Below are 21,018 nucleotides of genomic sequence, written 5' to 3'. Positions count from 1 at the left end.
GGATTAGTGTTTGCTTATCTGAAGGCCAACTCCAGCAGTTCGCAGAGAAGCTGGCAGGGAGAACAGGCTGAAACTCCAGCTCCCCCAACTCCCAAACTAAACTGAACTGAGGAAAAAAAAATTCCAACTGCTCCACAATCTAAAGCTGCATTTTTGTCTGTCAACCAATGAAATTCGTTTAGAATATCAGAATGTTTTGGTTCTAGTACCGAAAACATTAGCCAGTGTGTTCCAGCAGTGTTTGTCCTTAAAGGCACAGTGTCAAACAGTCACAAAAGCACTACACAGTTTAGCTCTCTAAACACGCGTGCTGGTGTTTTAAGGACGGAGGCATTTCTGCTAAGCTTGATGAGTTGGTCTTCAAAGTTAGAGGAGTGAATTGGAGTTTCTAAACAGTAAGCTCACAGACTCTTGACTTGTGTCTGAATTTCTTTCTTTCCACAGTGAGGCTTACTAAAAATGTAGAGTAGAATAGAATTAACCAGGTTGGAAAAGACTTTGGAGGTCATCGAGTCCAATCTATCATCCAACACCATCTAGTCAACTAAACCATGGCACCAAGTGCTCCATCAAGTCTCTTCCTAAGCACCTCCAGTGATGGTGACTCCACCACCTCCCTGGGCAGCATATTCCAGTGGCCAATCACTCTTACCTGGTCTATTCTATTCTATTCTATTCTATTCTATTCTGAACTTCCTAACATCCAGTCTAAACCTCCCCTAGTACAGCTTGAGACTGTGCCCTCTTGTTCTGGTGCTGGTTGCCTGGGAGAGGAGACCAACCCCCACCTGCCTACAACCTCCCTTCAGGTAGTAGTAGTCAGCAAGAAGGTCTCCCCTGAGCCTCCTCTATTCCAGGCTATGCAACCCCAGCTCCCTCAGCCTCTCCTCACAGGGCTGTGCTCCAAACCCCTCCCCAGCTTTGTTGCCCTTCTCTGGACACCTTCCAGCAACTCAACATCTTTCCTAAACTGAGGGGCTCAGAGCTGTACAGAGTACTCAAGGTGTGGCCACACTGAACAGAGGCTTTTTACTCCCTGCTAAAACTCCAAGAGCTTACCTTGTCTGGGGAGCTGTCAGGAACTTCTGAGGTGACACTAGTAAAGTATGTTGTTAATATGACACAAGCACTAAAGATGCAGTGGTCTCTAAGCTCCATCAAACAGAGGACAAGATCTTTGTATTATGGAAGAGCCAAGAGTTCTTTATATATAGAATAGAATAGCATAGCATAGCATAGCATAGGATAGCATAGCATAGCATAGCATAGAATAGAATAGAATAGAATAGAATAGAATAGAAAAGACCAGTTTGGAAGAGACCTTCAAGATCATCGTGTCCAATGTATCAACCAATCCAACACTACCTAATCAATCGAACCATGGCACCAAGCACCCCATCAAGCCTCCTCCTGAATGCCTCCAATGATGGTGACTCCACCACCTCACCGGGCAGCCCATTCCAATGGCCAATCACTCTCTCTGTATCACTCTTCTTCCTCACATCCAGCCTAAACCTCCCCTAGTACAGCCTGAGACTGTGTCCTCTTTTCCTGGTGCTGGCTGCCTGGGAGAAGAGACCAACCTCTGCCTGTCTACAACCACCCTTCAGGTAGTTGTAGAGAGCAAGAAGGTCTCCCCTGAGCCTCCTCTTCTCCAGGCTAAGCAACCCCAGCTCCCTCAGCCTCTCCTCATAGGGCTTGTGTTCCAAACCCCTCCCCAGCTTTGTTGCCCTTCTCTGGACACATTCCAGCAACTCAACTTTCCTAAACTGAGGGGCCCAGAACTGGACACAGGACTCAAGGTGTGGCCTAACCAGTGCTGAGTCCAGGGGCAGAATGACTTCCCTGCTCCTGCTGGCCACACTGTTCCTGATGCAGGCCAGGATGCCATTGGCCCTCTTGGCTCCACTCTGGGGAGCAAAGAGATCCTGGTGCCCAGCAGGAATGTAATACAGCAGCATGATGAAGGGCACATCTGCAAGTAAAGCACTTATGCATGATAATGCAGTAAGGCTGTATGAAGAGAATTAGAACATTTTGTTTTAAATGGCAGCTGACTTCTTGTATAGAATGAAACAAGAAGATTTTGTTTTTGCTGGTTTGTTTTTCTGGGGCCTTAATTTTAGCTTTGCCCACCCTATATGTTCTCTGAGTGACACATCTGTGCCAAGCAACTTCAGCAGAGTGACAACTGTTTCCTTGCAAATTTCAGAGCCTTTCCATGAAAGAACCATTGCAGCTCTCTCTTTTCATCTCATCTTGCATCTCAACCCTCTCCCTGCTGAGAAACCTGTCCCTTTTTTTTCACAAGGTCAGACTAGTGGTACCACACTTGCCTGGTTTTTGATTTGAAAGGAAATGTGATTATCTTAAAAATCATGTTAAAACCTCATACTTTTGAATCATCAAGGAGAAAAAAAACCACAACAACAGAGAAGATTTGATGGTCTGACTTAATATTTTGTGGGGAATGCTTTCCAGAATTAGAACTCTCTTAAAATATCCTGAGAGAGTAAGGCATATTATTAACAAGGAGTAATTGTGCTACTGGCATAAATACAGTGTGAGTGTTGCAAGGTGCAGGAGCTTTCTCCAAGCAACTTGTGTTCAGCCATTGATATTTTGATCATCTCTGAGGAAGCAAATCAATGTGATGGGTTAACACCCATCCTGAAAGCAGGTGGGGGGAGGGCTTGTGAGGGCATAGCCCTCCCTGGAGGGGGGTTTTCCCCCTAGGAAACTGAGTTAGTCTGTTCCACTCCCCCTCCATGTCCAGCAAGCCTATAAAAAGGAAGACACTGCAGCCATTAGGTCTCTTGGGCCCTGCCTTTGCCTGGATGAGAACTGCTGCTGGCTTCCTGCTTCTCTGCCATGTGGTCAGGCCTGATTCTTCTCCCTGCTACATCCACATCTCTTCAAAGAGACTGGTTTTGTATTCTTACTTTTTCACCATCCATCCTTGTTCCTTACCCTTGTGAACCCTTCCTGTTACTGTCACACATATATATATATTGTTTTGTTGTTGTATATATATATTTATATATACAACTATATATATATACACACACCAATATATATATAAACTATATATATATACTGTTTAAAGAAAATTCTTTACCTCTCTGCTTCCAAGCCAACTCCAAATTATTTCTTGGTGGATTTGCTCCTTCCCTTTCTTTTCTTCTCTGTTGGGAAAGAGGAAGGGGGCACAGGGGAGGGATTCTCAGCCTTGCCCCCATCTGAGCTTTTAAATCCCAGTTAAGGCTCAAATCACCACAATACATATCTGCTCTGTTTGGTAAGTTCTTTGAACAAGTTAGGCCACACTGGTTAGGCCACACTGTGAGTACTATGTCCAATTCTGGGCCCCTCAATTTAAGAAGGACATTGAGACTCTTGAACATGTCCAGAGAACGGCAATGAGGCTGGGGAGAAGCCTCCAGTACCAGTCCTATGAGGAGAGGCTGAAGGAGCTGGGATTGTTTAGCCTGGAGAAGAGGAGGCTCAGGGGAGACCTTCTTGCTGTCTACAACTCCCTGAAGGGAGGTTGTAGCCAGGTAGGGGTTGGTCTCTTCTCCCAGGTAACCAGCACCAGAACAAGAGGACACAGTCTCAAGCTGTGCCAGGAGAAGTTTAGGCTGGAGGTGAGGAGAAAGTTCTTCACAGAGAGAGTGATTTGCCATTGGAATGTGCTGCCCAGGGAGGTGGTGGAGTCACCATCCCTGGAGGTGTTCAGGAGGGGATTGGATGTGGCACTTGAAGCCATGGTTCAGTAGTCATGAGGCCTTGGGTGATAGCTTGGACTTGATGATCTCTGAGTTCTTTTCCAACCTTGTTGATTCTATGACTCTAAGTTCCTTGTTTCTTGGCAACAAGTACTGCTTGAGGAATGCTATAAAAGTATGCAAGTTATTAGCTTACCTGTTTATCACTAACAACCTAGGATTAAAATGGACTGTAAAGAAAGGTAAAGATGATCTCCAGGTGTATGCAGTCTGGAGAATAAAGTGATGAGTCTTCCAGCACTGTTTAGGAGAAAACAGTGCTTAATCAATGCTGCCACCAAGACTGGCAGCAGTACAGCAGCTGTTTGCCCTTTTGCTCAGAGTTTATACTTAACATCTAGAGCACACATGGGAGAGAACATTATCAGCTGTAAATTGTGTGACCTATAGCTGGGACAAGTGGAGAGGCTCCAACGATTTAATGTTTAGTGGCCTCTTGGTGGCATTACAGGAGGAGCCTATGAACTCCTCTGTAAAGAGACAGGAAAGTTGTGGCACCCAGATGTCCACTCAACCACTCACTCACCCTTCTCAGCAGGACAGGAGAAGAGAATAAGGTGAGAAAATCCTGGGTTGAGGTAAAGGAAGTCTAATGAAGAAAAGTGAAGGCTGCATGCAGAAGCAAAGCAGAAGTATCTTATTTGCTACATCCCATCAGCAGGATGTCCAGCCCCATGGAGGGAAGCAGAACCCTGGCATGCATGGCACCTGCTTCAAACTTAATAGCCTCAATAGCTACTTCAAATGCCTTAATAGTGAATGCTTCCACTCCTCCTATCCCTTAGCATTGTTGCTGATCACAGCAGTGTGCTGTTTGGGATATCCTGTTGGTTAGCTGGAGTCAACTCTCTGGGCTGTGTCCCCTCCCAACTTTTTGCCTATACTCAGCCTCCTGACTCTTGGGTGGGATCTTGGAGAGACAGTCTGGGTGCTGTGTGGGTGTTGCTCAGCAGTAGCCAACATGTGGGTGCATTACCAACACTGCCCTTGACACAAACGAGAAGCACAGCACTGAGAGGGCTTCTGTGGGGCAAGTTAACTCCATCCCAGTCAGACCAAATGCAAAAACGAAAGAATTCTTTCCATAAAGAGACAAAAGGACAGGGGAGCTGTCCTTGCAGAGACAGAAAATAGCAGGAATGATACCAAAGAGGCTTTAGTGTACAGAAGCAGCTTGCGCAGTCTTGCAGAGAAGGACAGTACTAGTGGTGAGTATGTGGGTGCAGTCCAGGACTAGTATAGAATCATAGAATCAATAAGGTTGGAAAAGACCTCAGAAATGAAGTCCAATCTATCACCCAACACCTCAGGCCTAACTAAACTACGGCTTCAAGTGCCATGTCTAATCTCTTTTTGAACACCTCCAGGGACAGTGACTCTACCACCTCCCTGGGCAGCACATTCCAATGGCCAATCTCTCTTTCTGGGAAGAACTTCCTCCTTACCTCCAGCCTAAACCTTCCCTGGTGCAGCTTGAGACTGTGTCTTTTTGTTCTGTCACAGGTTGCCTGGGAGAAGAGACAAACCCCCACATGGCTACAACCTCCCTTCAGGTAGTAGTAGACAGCAATAAGGTCCCCGCTAAGGCTCCTCCAGGCTAAACAATCCCAGTTCCCTCAGCCTCTCCTCACAGGGCTGTGCTCCAAACCCCTCCCCAGCCTCGTTGCCCTTCTCTGGACACGTTCAAGAGTCTCAAGGTCCTTCTTAAACTGAGGAGCCCAGAACTGGACACAGGACTCAAGAGGTGGCCTAGCCAGTGCTGAGTACTGGGGCACAATGACTTCCCTGCTCCTGCTGGCCACACTGTTCCTGATGCAGGCCAGGATGCCATTGGCCTTCTTGGCCACCTGGGCACACTGCTGGCTCATGTTCAGCCTACTATCAACCAGGACCCCCAGGTCCTTTTCTGCCTGGCTGCTCTCCAGCCACTCTGACCCCAGCCTGTAGCACTGCATGGGGTTGTTTTGGCCAAAGTGCAGCACCTGGCACTTGGACTTGTTGAAGCCATGCCCTGAAGTCTCCACAGGGCAATTTTTGTAGGAAGACAATGACTATTCAAGGTTTTCAGCACACGTGCAATACTTTTAACATTTGATGCCCAGAGCTAGTGTAATAATCATAAATTCAAACGCTTTAACTCCTGCAATTAATCACGATGGCTTCTGACAGCAGTGTTCACCACCCCGAGGAAGAGACGGCAATCAGAAAGCCTACACTTACAGACACTTGTGATCAAGCAGCACAGTCATGACCAACATTTTAAAATGTGACACTGTGTGTATGTGGAATAAAACTTGAACTCTTCTGTGATGTGGTTACTACAGGGAAAAATCTGCACATGCTTATTTGTGCGGTGAGTGGCTCTATTACTCACGCTGTTTCTTCAGTGAGTTATTTTTGACTAAAGTGCCAGAGTTCCACAAAAATACCCATCAGCTTATAATAAAATGCCCTTTTAGTAAAGTTACTGCTGAAAGGATGTACACAGAAAGTAATGAAAATCTACCAGGCTTCATAACACAAATTTTCATTTCCGGTCTTTCATGCTGGAGGGTGGAGAGGCTCTGCAGAGGGACCTCGACAGGCTGGACAGATGGGCAGAGTCCAAGGGCAGGAGATTGAACACATCCAAGTGATGGGTTCTGCACATTGGCCACAACAACCCCGTGCAGAGCTACAGGCTGGGGTCAGAGTGGCTGGAGAGCGGCCAGGCAGAGAGGGACCTGGGGGTACTGGTTGATAGTAGACTGAACATGAGCCAGCAGTGTGCTCAGGCAGCCAAGAGGGCCAACGGCATCCTGGCCTGCATCAGGAACAGCGTGGCCAGCAGGAGCTGGGAGATGATTCTCCCCCTGTACACTGCACTGGTTAGGCCACCCCTTGAGTCCTGTGTCCATTTCTGGGCCCCTCAGTTTGGGAAGGATGTTGAGTTGCTGGAAGGTGTCCAGAGAAGGGCAACAAAGTTGGTGAGGGGTTTGGAACACAAGCCCTATGAGGAGAGGCTGAGGGAGCTGGGGTTGCTTAGCCTGGAGAAGAGGAGGCTCAGGGGTGACCTTATTGCTCTGTACATCTACTTTAAGGGAGGTTGTAGACAGGTTGATGTTGGTCTCTTCTCCCGGGTGGCCAGCACGAGAACAAGAGGACACAGTCTCAAGCTGCACCAGGGGAGGTTTAGGCTGGATGTTAGGAAGAAGTTCTACACAGAGAGAGTGATTGGCCATTGGAATGTGCTGCCCAGGGAGGTGGTGGAGTCACCATCACTGGAGGTGTTGAAGAGGAGTCTTGATGGGGTGCTTGGTGCCATGGTTTAGTTGATTAGGTGGGTTGGATTAGCTGGTAGGGTGGACACAATGATCTTGAAGGTCTCTTCCAACCTGGTCTATTCTATTCTATTCTATTCTATTCTATTCTATTCTATTCTATTCTATTCTATTCTATTCTATTCTATTCTATTCTATTCTACTCTACTCTACTCTACTCTACTCTATTCCAATCTATTCTATTCTACTCTATTCCAATCTATCCTACCCTATCCTATCCTATCCTATCCTAGCCTAGCCTATCCTATCCTATTGCAAAGTTTGTAGGCAGGGGATCCATAACAGCACCCTGATAATTTGCTTAGGGAGTTGCCTTTGCTGTATTTAACACTTATCCTTTTTTTATCTTCACAGCATCTCATATGTCTGTATCCTGCTTCATTAATGAGGTTGAAAAATACTCCTGTTGCAAATTAGTTATGGGTCAGCAGCTGCTAATTTTAAAAGGCTGCACCATTTCCTTCCCAGCTTTGCTTATATGTCGCTTAGTGGCTGCCCAGGCTGGATGTAAATATCAAGAAGAATCCAGAATATTGTTCATTTTTGCTAGTGTCCAAAAGGCTAGCCAATTGTTCCACTAAGATTTGGAAGGATAAATTAAGTGTTCTGAAAGTGAGGGGGTTTATGTAGAGCTGTCTGTGATGGGTTATGCCCGGCCTTCTCTGGACACCTTCCAGCACCTCCAGATCCTTACTGTAATAGGGGCTCCAGAACTGGATGCAGTGCTCCAGGTGGGGTCTCACCAAAGTGGAGCAGAGGAGGAGAATCACCTCCCTCAACCTGCTGGCTATGCTTCTTTTGATGCAGCCCAGGATGTGATTGGCTTTCCGGGCTGCAACTGCACACTGATGGCTCATGTAGGCCTTATGGAAGGGAGGCAACAGGAGAGGGAGAAAAGAAGCAGTGGGATTTCTGGTTTATTCTGGTTGGGGAAAGGTTTCTGGGGGTTTTCATGTATCCTGTGTATGTATTAGGTGTTAAGGATACATGTATTCTGCATTTTCCTGTATATTTTTTTAATAGCCAGGGGAGCTTTAGGCTGGATATTAGGAAGAAGTTCTTCATAGAGGAATGATTGGCCATTGGAATGGGCTGCCCAGGGAGGTGGTGGAGTCACCATCACTGGAGCTGTTTAGGAAGAGACTGGATGAGGCATTGGTGCCATGGTTTAGTTGATTAGATGGTGTTGGGTGATAGGTTGGACTTGAGGATCTCAAAGGTCTTTTCCAATCTGGTTAATTCTGTTTTCTATTCTGTATTCTGTGTGATTTGGTATTTATCTACAATTCAATGAGAGAATCTTTATTTTACTTCTTTTGGGAGTAAAATTAGTTGTGTTTCCCTTTAAACTAAGACGCCTCCCACAGAGACCATTTGCAGTAAAGAAAATGTCATTGCCACCAGTCTCAGAATTAGCCAAAATTTTAAGGTCCTACAGAGTTGGTGAGGAGAGGTTTCAGATTCTCATTGGAATAGAATAGAATAATATAGAATAGAATAGAATAGAATAGAATAGAATGGAATGGAATGGAATGGAATGGAATGGAATGGAATGGAATTGAATTGACCAGGTTGGAAGACACCTTCGAGATCATCAATTCCAACCTATCATCCAACACCATCTAATCAACTAAACCATGGCACCAAGCACCCCATCCAGTCTCCTCTTAAACACTTCCAGTGATGGTGACTCCACCACCTCCCTGGGCACCCTATTCCAATGGCCAATCTCTCTTTCTTGCAAGAACTTCTTCCTAATATCCAGCCTAAACCTCCCCTGGCACAGCTTGAGACTGTGTCCTCTTGTTCTGGTGCTGGTTGCCTGGCAGAAGAGACCAACCCCCACCTGGCTACAACCTCCCTTCAGGTAGTTGTAGATAGAAAGAAGGTCTCCTCAGGTTCTCCTCACAGGGCTTGTGCTCCAAACCCCTCACCAGCTTTGTTGCCCTTCTCTGAAAGCATTTCTCCCTGTTGAAAGAGAATTTTCTCCTTCCCACCACAGTTCAGAGGTAAGATCTGCGCAGATATCTAGAAGTGGTTATTCTGCAGTGTCTCTCTCATCTTCATCATTTAACTGCCAGCCTTCCAAATTTGCTCTGGCCTCAATATACAGCTGCCAAGAGAGAAGTGAAATGCAAGCTGTGCTATTTCTCAATACTCAGCTTAGGTTTCCTCAACCTGGAAGCAGCACTTTCCTGAAAGATGTGCCAGGGAAAGTTCATCTTGCCCTCTTCTTGTGCTCCTTTGTCCAGAGAAGCTGCCACTGCGGGGTTACTCTTTGCAAGTGTAATCTATTCTGACTGCCAAGGGAGGTAACCACAGCTCTTTCATGTTAGTTGGTGCAGTTCTGGAAATGCTGCACTGATGTGCAAAGAGAAAGAAAAAATGGTCCACGAAGAGCTAGGAAAGAATCTGAGGAATTACCTGCTCTGAGCAATGTGGCTCATGGCTGCGAGTTCAGTGGGAAGCTGCTGAAAGCCAGATGCGTGGATCCAGTTATTTAGAAATGTTTCTTCTGCCATGGATAAAGCATGAAAAGGAATGATGAGGGGACAGAAGACCTTGCCCAGAAGACTTTGCCCAGGAACTCCTCCAGATTCTCACTTCTGGCCCCATGAAATGGAGACTCTTGATGATCTCAAAGGTCTTTTCCAACCTGGTTTATTCTCTTCCCCCTCCCCTCCCCTCCCCTCCCCTCCCCTCCCCTCCCCTCCCCTCCCCTCCCCTCCCCTCCCCTCCCCTCCCCTCCCCTCCCCTCCCCTCCCCTCCCCTCCCCTCCCCTCCCCTCCCCTCCCCTCTCCTCTCCTCTCCTCGAGTCTCCTCTCCTCTCCTCGAGTCTCCTCTCCTCCTTTTCCCTTTCTTCTATTCTATTCTATTCTATTCTATTCTATTCTATTCTATTCTATTCTATTCTATTCTATGCTACTCTTACCCTGCAAAATTTGCCTCATGCACTGGCTAGGGTCTTTGCAATGCAGTTGGGTCACAGGTGTCTGCTGAGCAGACCTGCACTTCTTCCAGAAACCTACTCAAAAACGCATTTACCTTTGCATGTTCACTTCTCTGTACATCTGTCTATTATGAATATTCTCAGTCCCTGAGCCCACAGCTGATTCGAACAGAACACTTCCCCCTGCCTCCCCCCCCCCTTTTAGATGTGTACAATGTTGTTTTGATCTTTTTTTCCCTTTCATTCTGTTCTCCAAAAATGCAGTTTTGGCTAAACTCAGAAAAGCAAAGGAGTTACAGTGGAAAATTTGGTCTTATAATTAACTATTCAGTTAATTTTGTTGCTGCTGATTACATTAGTGTCCAAGAAAATGTGTGATGTTATATATTACTCATGCTATAGTCCTTAGACATAATAGGGTTAGTTGAGGACAGAGTGTCAGATGTAGTATTTGTCATTACCTTTCATTTGCCTAGCTGCATGCTGTTGTGGATCTGTGCTGAACTATTAATATTTCAATGTAGATTTTTCTCTAACTTGGTGCCTGTCTTTTAAAAACACCAAACCAACCAAACCAAATCACAAAACCAAAAAATCCCCACCAAAACCCCCAACCAAACAACTTCTTGGCATGCTTTACTTCCCTGTCGTATTCAATAGCAGGAATGTTTCCCATTAGAATAGAATAGAGTAGAATAGAATAGAACAGAATAGGAATAGAACAGAACGGAGTAGAACGGAGTAGAACGGAATAGAATAGAATAGAATAGAATAGAATAGAATAGAAGTAGAATAAAATAGAATAGGACTAGAAGATAATAGAATAGAATTAACCAGCTTGGAAAAGACCTTCGAGATCATCGAGTCCAACCTATCATTCAACACCATCTAATCAACTAACCTTGGCACCAAGCACCCCATCCAGTCTCTTCCTAAACACCTCCAGTGATGGTGACTCCACCACCTCCCTGGGCAGCACATTCCAATGGCCAATCACTCTTGCTGTGAAGAATTTCTTCCTAACATCCAGCCTAAACCTCTCCTGGTGCAGCTTGAGACTGTATCCTTGGACTCTTCCCATCTGTCCAGCCTGGCAAGGTCGATCTGCAGAGCCCTTCTACCCTCTAACAGACCAACACCTGCTCCCAACTTGGTGTCATCTGCAGATTTTCTGATGATGGACTCAATCCCCTTGTCCAGATCATCAGTAAACATATTGAACAGGATGGGGCCCAGCACTGATCCCTGGGGGACACCACTGGTGCCTGGCTGCCAGCTGGATGTGGCACCATTCACCACCACTCTCTGGGCTTGGCCCTGCAGCTGATTATTGTGATAATCCCCAAAACTCATTCAGAAACGTGCTCTGATCCAGCAAGTGTATATCCAGATATGAAGTGGTTAAACATATTGGAAAGCATGACATAGAATATTATTGGCTGGTAAAAAGATGACCTTTATGGAACAGTTACAAACAGAAGACAGAGTTACAAAACAGAAAAAAAAAAATAAGGTATTTTTTCCTATACCATAGCAATGTAATTAATAAATCACATTGCCAGCATTTGACAAAGAGTAACAAGCAGTTGAATTTGTACCACACACTATAACAATCTGCATTCTTTAAATAAGAATAAAAATTTGAGACACAGTGCAATTAATAGGTTGGACCCAATGATCTCAAAGGTCTTTTCCAGCCTGGTTAATTCTATTCTATTCTATTCTATTCTATTCTATTCTATTCTATTCTATTCTATTCTATTCTATTCTATTCTATTCTATTCTATTCTATTCTATTCTATTCTATTCCCTCTGAAGAGAGGCTGAGGGAGCTGGGGTTGCTTAGCCTGGAGAAGAGGAGGCTCAGGGGAGACCTTCTTGCTGTCTACAACTCCCTGAAAGAAGGTTGTAGCCAGGTGGGGCTTGGTCTCATCTCCTAAGCAACCAGGACCAGAACTAGAAGACACAGCCTCAAGCTGTGCATGGGGAGGTTTAGGCTGGATGTTAGGAAGAAGTTCTTCCCAGAAAGAGAGATTAGCCATTGGACTGAGCTGCCCAGGGAGGTGGTGGAGTCACCATCACTGGAGGTATTTAGGAAGAGACTGGATGGGATGCTTGGTGCCATGGTTTAGTTGATGAGATGGTGTTGGGTGATAGGTTGGACTCGATGATCTCAAAGGTCTTTTCCAACCTGGTTAATTCAATTCAATTCAATTCAATTCAATTCAATTCAATTCAATTCAATTCAATTCAATTCAATTCAATTCAATTCAATTCTATTCTATTCTATTCTATTCTATTCTATTCTATTCTATTCTATTCTATTTTTTAAGTGGTCTTTTAAACAGCCAATAATATTCTATGTCATGCTTTCCAATGTGTTTAACCAGTTCATATCTGGATATATACTTGGTGGATCAGAGCAAGTTTTGGGGATTATCAGAATAATTGAATTCAAAAGAAGATGAACCAATATGATTCTTCCTGTGCCTGGACCTTGCTACTTTGATACCATCATCCAGATTCAAGAATCCCTATAGCTGATTTCAGTTTGTAAATGTGACCATTGTACTTTGTACCACAAAAAAAATATCCCCAGTGGCAATGATTCAACTAAAAGAAACACTTTATGCCTTAAAGCTGCTTGCCCTCTGGCATTATCTTGGGATTCCAATAAGATAGAGAGAAGGGAAACACCTACCTGAGGTAGGTGGAAACATCCTACGCTGAGGATGCATGTGTCTGACCAGAGGCACTTCTGTGTGGTGGTTATGTGTTTTTGGAGCAGTGCTTTGAGTATTTCATAGCAGTTCCTTTGGGCATGCATGTGTTGCATGTGGGCACCCAGTGCATCCATGGCACGAAGTGACCTGTAACCTCCACCACATGAAAGGCTTTTAGTGCAGGATTTAGCCTAGTATTTCAAATGCTTTCTGTCTTCTTTGAGTATTCTCCAGGGAGAACACAAACCTGCCAGCATTTTGTTCCTATTTTCATTCTTCTCATTCCTGTTATGGTCTCAAAGGTCTTTTCCAACCTGGTTAATTCTATTCTATTCCATTCACAGTCTCAGGCTGCGCCAGGGGAGGTTCAGGCTGGATGTTAGAAAAAAGTTCTATACAGAAAGAGTGATTGCACATTGGAATGGGCTGCCTGGGGAGGTGGTGGAGTCGCCATCACTGGAGGTTTTTAGGAGAAGACTTGACAGGGTGCTTGGTGCTGTGGGTTAGTTGCTTGGGCGGTGTTGGATTGGTGATGGGTTGGACGCGATGATCTTGAAGGTCTCTTCCAACCTGGTTTATTCTATGTATTCTATGTATTCTATTCTATGTATTATCCTAGCCTGTCTGCATTTTCCTGAGACAGAACAGAAATAGAAATAGAATAGAGTAGAATAGAATAGAATAGAATAGAGGTAGAATAGAATAGAAGTAGAATAGTATAGTATAGAATAGAGTAGAATAGAGGTGGAATAGGAGTAGAATAGCATAGCATAGCATAGCATAGCATGGAATGGAATGGAATGGAATGGAATGGAATGGAATGGAATGGAATGGAATGGAATGGAATAGAATACAATAGAATAGAATAGAATAGAATCAATAAGGTTGAAAAAGACCCCAAAGATCATCAAGTCCAACCTGTCATCCAGCACCTCAGGATTACTAAACCATGGCTTCAAGTGCCACTCTTGAACAATCCCCTCTTGAACACCTCCAGGGATGGTGACTCCACCACCTCCCTGGGCAGCACATTCCAATGGCCAATCACTCTTGCTGTGAAGAACTTTCTCCTCACCTCAAGCCTAAACTTCCCCTGGCGCAGTTTGAGACTGTGTCCTCTTGTTCTGCTGCTGGTTGCCTGGCAGAAGAGACCAACCCCCACCTGGCTGCAACCTCCCTTCAGTTTGTTGTAGGCAGCAAGAAGGTCTCCTCTGAGCCTTCTCCAGGGTAAACCCCCCCAGCTCCCTCAGCCTCTCCTCACAGGGCTGTGCTCCAGACCCCTCCCCAGCCTTGTTGCCCTTCTCTGGACACGGTCAAGAGTCTCAATGTTCTTCTTAAATTGAGGGGCCCCAAACTGGATACAATATTCAAGGCATGACCTGACTAATGCTGAGTACAGAGGCAGAAGGACTTCCCTGCTCCTGCTGGCCACACTGTTGCTGATCCAGGCCAGAATGCCCATTGTCCTTCTTGGCCACCTGGGCACACTGCTGGCTCAATGGTTAATGGTGTATTTCCACATGAATGTCTGAAGAAGGGGGAAGGGCTCACAAAACCCACTGTTAAGCCTGGATTTTTAATTTTGTGCTTCAGAGGGAAAAAAATGCTGTTTTTCTAAAGCTGGAAGGAGAGACTTTGAAATTCAACTCCACATTATCAAAGATTTTTAGAAGGAAAATTTCCACAGCAAATGTTTAAGGAGGCATCGTGAGGCAGAACTTGCTTCTGCTCCTGTGGTCAGCAGCAATGCACCGGGCTTGCCAGTATGCACACTCTAAGGTAGTTGTAGAGAGCAAGAAGGTCTCCCCTGAGCCTCCTCTTCTCCAGGCTAAGCAACCCCAGCTCCCTCAGCCTCTCCTCACAGGGCTTGTGCTGCAGACCTCTCCCCAGCCTCACTGCCCTTCTCTGGATATGTTGCTTGCCTTTTCTGCCTCCTTCTGCTTTCTCTTCTATATAGACTAGTGATTTAAAAGGAACTAACAAGAGGAGATGAAAATGCTTCCTTGTAGAGTGAGAACTTACTTCATGAAGTAAGAAGTCAGGTTGGACTCGATGATTTTTGAGGTCTGTTCCAACCTTAGTGATACTGTGATGAAGCAAAGAGTTAAAATCCAGCTGTCTTAGAGCCAATTAAGTGCTCACTGCCTTTTACTATGCATGCATGCCCTTGTGCCATTGAATTCAATTTATATTGGTAGCATATGATGTTCTTGCTTAGTGACCTGGGCTCAGACTGTGACATGTTCAGTGCAGCCTGACAAGGAGGGAAGGGGACCTGGAGACATACACAGGTATGAGACAGGAGTGTTAAAACTGAGATAATAAGGTGAAGTTAAAGATCTTACTGTCTACTTGTCATTTGTAAGGAGATAAAGATCAGGTCTAGTAGTCTTACCAGGTTCTTGGCTAATAATTAAGCTAATTCCTTTAAGAAAGACCTGCCAAGGTGGCTGTTAATGAGATTGAATCTGGTTAAGATGTTTTAAAATCAGTTATATATGAAATGGTGGTATAAATTTCTTTCACCTCCCTGCAGTTTTTGCTGGTTCATGAGTGGCAAATCACTGCTGGTCTATCCTGGAGCTGCAGCTGAGCTTATCTGAAATGGTACTATATGTAGAGATGATTTTGCACTTTCTGAGGTTTGAAAATGCATTGCCATCTTAAAAAGACACATGCTGAAATATAAAGCAAGAGTACACTTTAAATAAATTAGGTTCTGGTTTTCTGAGATTACATCTGTCTGCAGGCACCAAAATGCAGATATATGTGTGGGTATATGTGTACAGTGTATCTATTTTATACAACACTTTGCATGCAAAGTACTCCTATCAGGTACCTCCTTGCTCTGGTCTGAATTTCAGGGATATAGTAACTTAATGCCACCAAGAAGTTTATTTCATAGAATCATAGAATCAATAAGGATGGAAAAGACCTCAGAGATCATCAAGTCCAACCTACCACCCAAAACCTCAGGACTAACTAAACCATGGCTTCAAGTGCCTCATCCAGTCTCTTCTTAAACACCTCCAGTGATGGTGACTCCACCACCTCCCAGGGCAGCACATTCCAATGGCCAACAACTCTCTTTGTGAAGAACTTTCTCCTCACATCAAGCCTAAACTTCCCCTGGTGCATCTTGAGACTGTGTCCTCTTGTTCTGGCGCTGGTTGCCTGGGAGAAGAGACCAACCCTCACCTGGCTGCAACCTCCCTGCAGGTATTTGTAGGCAGCAAGAATGTCTCCTCTGAGCCTCCTCTTCTCCAGGTGAACACAAAGCATAGAGGTATGTAAGCTGTTTAGGAAAACAACCAAAGGAATATGAGGTAAGAGTTAACAGATGGCTCTGAACAGATTGGAAGGGTACAAGGGAATGATGAGACAGTATTGACCAGCATAATAAGCAATAGTTTTCAGCACATTGAGAAAGAAAATTAAGGAGTATTTTGTAGCATATTTTAGTGGGCTCCACTTGGAAATGTTTAACTAGTAGACAGTGGAAACTGGCATTATTGGGTGAGCTGACATCACCATGAGAAGTGAGAAAATACATCAGGTGTGAGATGAGCAGTGAAGAGCCTTAAAAGGGAGACCAAATTATACCAGATGTGTCAAAGGCAAAGAAGAGCAACGTGATTACAGTGAATTACAAAGGAAAACAACCTTTGCAACAGGCAAGAGTGTGAGCATCAAGTATAGAGAAGAGGATGCCTGTGATGATGGATCTTATGAAAGCTTCAGCCAGGAACACGAGCTGTGTGAATGGATAGCAAAATCTATATCATGCAGAGGTTATGTAGAAAGAAACTCACTGAACTGACACATTATTGGGAGCTGAGAGACTATCTGAGTTGAAAATGTCATCTGTGTTGTGTTTTGCATGACAGCAAGACAGTGATATTGTCCAGAGTGATTAGAGGAGGACAGAGAGCTGAGATAGAGGAAGATGTTACTTGCTTTATTTGACACATTCTGGTCTTCAGCAATATGTTGCATGAGGGAGTAAGAGTGAGAAGCTCTACAAATGGGATGGTAGTGCTGGAGGAAGAGGGTTTAACAGGGAAAGTAGAAGGCAAGCCAGCAGCAGAAATGGTAGATTTATGGATCATCCACTGGGAATTTCTGTTTGCTGATGTTGTGCAGAGATAAGGCATGAATAGAAGGAAATTAAGTACAGAGCTGTTTTGAGTTCCCCACAGGAAGCTGGTGAAGAAAAAGGAGGGCACTTTGAAACTTGGCATTTGTTGTATTAAGAAGAACTTTCAGGATGAAACATCCATGAAGGTTTCACACACAGTTTATCATGTATGTACCTCCATTCCTTGTCCCCCTGCACCAGCGAGGGAGAGGAAAGAGTCTGAGAAATCTGTAGCAGAGCTGAGCTCAGGAAGCAGGGAGGGGTGGCAGTGAGCTGTTTATGAGATTTGGTTATGCTTCCCACTATTAGAATGGAATGGAATGGAATGGAATGGAATAGAATAGAATAGAATAGAATAGAATAGAATAGAATAGATTGGAATAGAATAGATTGGAATAGAATAGAATAGAATAGAATAGAATAGAATAGAATAGAATAGAATAGAATAGAATTAAACAGGTTGGAAGAGACCTTTGAGATCATTGGGTTCAACCCATCACCCATCTCATCAACTAAACCATGTCACCAAGTGCCTCATCCAGTCTCTTCCTAAACACCTCCAGTGATGGTGACTCCACTAGCTCCCTGGGCAGCACATTCCAATGGCCAATCACTCTTTCACTGAAGAACTTCTTCCTACCATCCAGCCTAAACCTCCCCTGGCACAGCTTGAGCCTGTGTCCTCTTGTTCTGGTGCTGGTTGCATTGAAGAAGAGGCCAACCCCCACCTGGCTACAACCTACAAGTTGTAGAGAGCAAGAAGGTCCCCATTGAGCCTCCTTTTCTCCAGGCTTAGCAACCCCAGCTCCCTCAGCCTCTCCTCATAGGGCTTCTACTCTATTCTGATTTGATTGGTAACAAATTACACTGATTTTTCCTTTTTTTCCCCCCATGATATGTTGTTTCCCTATGACCATCATTGGTGAGTGGTCCCTCCCTGTCCTTGTCTCAACTCATTGCATTTTCTCCTCCCCGAGGGTGGCAGGAGAGTGGGGGCAGCCACACGGCGCTTCGTCGCCAGCTGGGTGTGAACCATGACAGGAAGTTGTTTCAGTTGCTCAGAGAATTTATTTTGTGGTGTGACACTTTGGTTTTTAAAAAATATACACATGTAGAAGGTCCCAAGGGGCATCTGAAACTAAATATATGGAGTAATAACTTGAGGTGTAAGATTAGCCATTTGTTATGGTGCCAGACTTGAGCGTGGATAGACTCAGGGAGTAAATTCTGTTCAGCACTTTACTTCATAAAATGGCAGCTCTGTATGTTCAGAAGATCATAAGTGATGTTTCCAGTATTGCTTTTAAAAGGATTTTTTTGTCAATAAATAAGAATAAAAGCATAAAAATTCTGGGAAAAAGCCAAAGCAAACCAAAAGAGTAGGCTGAACATGAGCCAGCAGTGTGCCCAGGTGGCCAAGAAGGCCAACGGCATCCTGGCCTGTATCAGAAATAGTGTGGCCAGCAGGAGCAAGAAAGTCATTGTGCCCCTGGAATCAGCACTGGTTAGGCCACACCTTGAGTCCTGTGTCCAGGTCTGGGCCCCTCAGTTAAAAAGGACATTGAGACTCTTGAATGTGTCCAGGGAAGGGCAACAAAGTTGGGGAGGGGTCTGGAGCACAGCCCTATGAGGAGAGGCTGAGGGAGCTGGGGTTGCTTAGCCTGGAGAAGAGGAGGCTCAGAGGAGACCTTCTTGCTGTCTCCAACTACCTGAAGGGAGGTTGTAGCCAGGTGGGGGTTGGTCTCTTCTCCCAGGCAACCAGCACCAGAACAAGAGGACACAGTCTCAAGCTGTGCCAGAAGTTTAGGCTGGAGGTAAGGAGAAAGTTCTTCCCAGAAAGAGTGAATGGCCATGGGAATGTGCTGCCCAGGGAGGTGGTGGAGGTGTCCCTGGAGGTGTTCAGTAGGGGATTGGAAATGGCACTTGAAGCCATGGTTTAGTTAGTCAGGAGGTGTTGGGTGACAGGTTGGACTTGATGATCTCTGAGGTCTTTTCCAACCTTGTTAATCCTATGATTCTGTGAGAAGAGTGAAACTCACCTGAGCACAGTGATCTCCTGCTGTGTCCTTAGTGGCACTTGGTGCCACGGTCTAGTCATGAGGTCTGTGGTGACAGGTTGGACTCGATGACCTCTTCCAACCTTGGTGATCCTGTGACAGTGCATGTCTTTCATCACAGGCAAGGATTTGTGCAGCTTGCAGGGGTTTGTGTGAGGTACTCAGAAGTTAATGAACTGAATGAATCCTAAGAAAACTGGAAATAAAGTCTCAGCTGTGTGTAGACAGGGAGAGATATCCATAGATATGTGTATAGCTGTTGGGGGGAACATTCCTGGGGAGGACAAAGAGTTACTGAGGCATTTCCATGTCTTTATACGGAGCTGTATAAATTTCAGCCCCTTCACTTTAGCAGGAACATCTTGGAGCTTTTGATGTGTGGTGAATAAATTAAAATAAATAAGGTCAATGAAGAAGACCCTGTTTGCCAGTCTGAAATGTAAATTCTGAAGACCCTTTAAAGCTTTTTTGCTCCTACAGGATAAAAAAAAAGAGAGACTAAATGATTAGGTCCTGCATTTTAGAAACAGTTGAGGTGAGGACAAGTTCAGTTACCGCAGCACGCTTAGATCTGGATCTTACAGCTTGTGATCATCTGTCTTTGTTGTGTGAAAATTCAAGCCAGCCAGCGTGGATTCAGGAAGGGCAGGTCCTGCCTGAACAGCCTGATGTCCTTCTCTGATCAGGTGACTGCCTGGTGACGGTGGGGCAGGCTGTGGATGTAGTCTGCCTGGACTTCAGCAAGGCCTTTGGCAATGTCCCCCGCAGCAAACTCCTGGCCGAGCTGTCAGCCCCTGGCTTGGCCAGCAGCACTCTGAGCTGGGTTAGGAACTGGCTGGAGGCTGAGCCCAGAGAGTGGTGGTGAATGGTGCCACAGCCAGCTGGCAGCCAGGCACTAGTGGTATCCCCCAGGGATCAATGCTGGGCCCCAGCCTGTTCAATATATTTATTGATGATCTGGATGAGGGGATTGAGTCCAACATCAGCAAATTTGCAGATGACACCAAGTTGGGGGCAGGAGTAGATCTGGTAGAGGGTAGAAGGGCTGTGCAGAGGAACCTTGACAGGCTGGACAGATGGGCAGAGTCTAAGGGCATGAGATTGAACACATCCAAGTGCCAGGTTCTACACATTGGCCACAACAACCCCATGCAGTGCTACAGGCTGGGGTCAGAGTGGCTGCAGAGCGGCCCTGAAGAGAGGGACCTAGGGGTACTGGTTGAGAGTAGGCTGAACATGAGCCAGCAGTGTGCCCAGGTGGCCAAGAAGGACAATGGCATCCTGGCCTGGATCAGGAACAGTGTGGCCAGCAGGAGCAGGGAAGTCATTGTGCCCCTGGACTCAGCACTGGCCACCCCTCGAGTCCTGTGTCCAGTTCTGGGCCCCTCAGTTTAGGAAAGATGTTGAGCTGCTGGAAGGTGTCCAGAGAAGGGCAACAAAGCTGGGGAGGGGTTTGGAGCACAGCCCTGTGAAGGGAGGCTGAGGGAGCTGGGGTTGCTTAGCCTGGAGAAGAGGAAGCTCAGAGGAGACCTTCTTGCTGTCTACAAGTCCCTAAAGGGAGGTTGTAGACAGGTGGGGGTTGTTCTCTTCTCCCAAGCAACCAGCACCAGAACAAGAGGACACAGTCTCAAGCTGCACCAGGGGAGGTTTAGGCTGGATGTTAGGAAGAAGTTCTTCCCAGAAAGAGTAATTGGCCATTGGAATGTGCTGCCCAGGGAGGTGGTGGAGTCAGCATCACTGGAAGAGTTTAGGAAGAGACTGGATGGGATGCTTGGTGCCATGGTTTAGTTGATTAGATGATGTTGGATGATAGGTTGGACTCAATGATCTCAAAGGTCTCTTCCAACCTGGTTAATTCTATTCTATTCTAGTCTAGTCTAGTCTAGTCTAGCCTAGCCTAGCCTAGCCTAGCCTAGCCTACTCTGGTCTACTCTAGTGTAACCATTTTTTTCCCCACAAAAATATTCTTGAAAGAGCATCCAAGAGGGTTTATGAAGACCAAATGAGATTTGTTAGAATGGTTTCCTCCAAAGCAGTCTGTGAAA

Source organism: Dryobates pubescens, chromosome 7, assembly GCF_014839835.1.
Source record: "Dryobates pubescens isolate bDryPub1 chromosome 7, bDryPub1.pri, whole genome shotgun sequence".
NCBI classification, from domain to species: Eukaryota; Metazoa; Chordata; class Aves; order Piciformes; family Picidae; genus Dryobates; species Dryobates pubescens.
Note: the sequence above shows the minus strand (reverse complement) of the source record.